The sequence below is a fragment of the Cornus florida genome, unplaced genomic scaffold (genome assembly GCF_030987335.1).
Source record: "Cornus florida cultivar Cherokee Brave unplaced genomic scaffold, ASM3098733v1 CherokeeBrave_3.0.0_Hap2_Chr03, whole genome shotgun sequence".
Taxonomy (NCBI): Eukaryota; Viridiplantae; Streptophyta; class Magnoliopsida; order Cornales; family Cornaceae; genus Cornus; species Cornus florida.
The window spans coordinates 89114808-89117183 of record NW_026775573.1 but is presented as its reverse complement, the minus strand read 5'-3'; the positions used below and the strand labels follow the sequence as shown (position 1 = coordinate 89117183).

The 2376-nt window shown below is 35.4% G+C and overlaps 1 non-coding gene across 1 annotated transcript; it reads left to right on the top strand.

Moving 5' to 3' along the window:
• Nucleotides 1–458: 458 nt before the first annotated feature.
• Nucleotides 459–564, top strand: LOC132302069 (small nucleolar RNA R71). The gene has a single exon (XR_009480722.1). It is a non-coding gene; the product is annotated as a small nucleolar RNA R71 (small nucleolar RNA).
• The last annotated feature ends 1812 nt before the right edge of the window (nucleotides 565–2376 follow it).

Genomic DNA, 2376 nt, shown 5'->3' with positions numbered 1-2376 from the left:
AGAATATGGATTATAAACTGGTCTAGAGAATGCAGCATTCACTTGCTCCTGTGGGATCTCAGATGATTATCCCATCATAGGGCAAGCGTCAGCAAAATGGTTAGGATTAACATAGGTTGAACAAATCTCCTTTAGCAAGGCAGTTTGTGGATTAACAACAGGAGTGAAGCCTGATGATAAGATTTTATCAAACCTACGGTTCAAGGCTTCTATTTGAGTGGCTAACTCACTCGATTTATCTACCTCATAAAGTTTTTCAACCTTATGCATTCCAGGTTTAGACCTAGAACTAAAGGAAGAAGCATATTGCACTGAGTTTTCACTTAGGGCCTCAATTAGTTCCCAAGCGTCAGCCGGACTCTTACGCTGGAAAAGCTCCATTACTGGAAGCATCAACCATATTTCTATATGAGTCTGTAAGACTATCATAGAAGATCTGTATTAAGTGCCATTGAGTAATATCATGGTGTGGACACTTTCTTAAAAGATCATTATAGCTCTCCCATGCATCATAGAGCTGTTCTCCCATGATTTGGGAAAATACTATGATTTCTCTTATCATTTGTATGGTTTTACCCATAGTATAGTATTTCTTCAAGAACTCCTATTGCAACATATCCCATGTAGATATGGAATTTGTTGGAAGGGATTGCAACCAAGTTCTTGCTTTATCCTTAAGAGAGAATTGGAAAAGACGCATTTTGAATGAATCATTGGTAAGAGTGGTCAACTTGGTAGTTGAACACAATTCCAAAAACACATCCAAGTGCTTATAGGGATCCTCTGTAGCATACCCATGGAAGGTAGGAAGCATTTCGATCATAGCAGGCTTGATCTCAAAATGGGTTGCATCAGCATCCGAAAAAACAAAGTATGAAGGGGAAGTGTATGTGGTAGGAATAAAATGGTCCCTTAATTATAGTTGTGGTGGAGGAATAGGTGGATCCCGTTCTCCATTACCATTACCATTATTACCCGGTGCATTACGTTGTTCAGTTATGTTGTCAGAGGAACTATCTATATTAGTCAAATGTTTTTTAAGTTTTCTTAACTGACTCAAAGTTCTCTCTATTTCAGGATCAAGCACTAAAGGTTTTGACCTATTTTGGCGAGTTAACATGCACCGGTTCCACTAATCCTAACAGTAACAAAAAAAAAAGTATTTCTAGTAACAGAAAATTGATAAGAACTCACAAAAGGTTTAATAAACCGAAACTTTTCTCCCTTAAGCGTCTTTGTCCTTACTACTAATTTTACCTAAAAATAAAAAGAATTAAGATGAGATATCAAAAAGTTCAAAGACTGGTAAACCAAAATAACTAATTAAAAACTAAACAAAACTAATCTTTACGGTAACGGCACAAAAAATTGATCGTGTCGCTAATTTTACCACTCGCAATAGAATGATATCGTGTAGGATAGCTCTACGTAAAGAGGATGTCGAACCCACAGGGAGATGAGATTTGCATTAGTCTTTAATTTCGTTTTATGGTTTACAGGTAACTTGGTTAGAAAGTTTGTTGGTTGTCATGATTTAACAAACTAAAATTATAACAAAATATTTAACTAGAGCGAATTAAACTAATTTAAATTATTAGAGAGAGAAAGTCTTAGGGTTTTGACTTCACCACAACCATTATATTATGGTTAATTATACTAACTCTGGGAATTTAATAATGATATTTTTCAAAAGAATTGAACTCAATAACATTTATTCAATTCGGGTTTTAAAGAAAAATGTTTTACAAGATTAGCTAACTATAATCTATCTGCAGTTAGCGTGGACTATCCACCTACTTACTCTACATACTTTAACTACTTTGCGAATGAACCACCTTTCCTAAGCATAGATTATGAAAACATTCTTTTGTAAAAAACATTGGAATACCATTTTATGACCTCTATTCTTATGGCCGGCAGGGCTCCGCTAGATACCATCCAATAAGATAGGTTGAGAATAGAGAATAAACTATTACATCTAAGACAAGGGAATAACAATTTATAATCTATGAAAGCGTGAAAACCACTTGAGTTGTCTCAAGTGCTCATAGTCATATAATCAAGAAAATAATCATATATTAAAATAATCCTAGAGTTAAAACAATCAAACCATAATAGTAGGTTGGGTTACATCAGTGCCCTAAGAGAGGAATTAGCTACTCATGACAAGGCTGGATATCATCTGTGTTGAGTTCATCTCTATCGTCATGGATGGCACTTCTCTTCTCAGGATCTTCACTTCTAAGGTTGTAGGAACCCAAAAAGCCACTACACCTTCAGCATTCTGAATAACACGATCAAAAGAGATTGAAAATTCAGACCCCTTCTATCAAGGCTTACGCCTTCTTTTATAGAAGAAATAAGTATTTGGTGGGC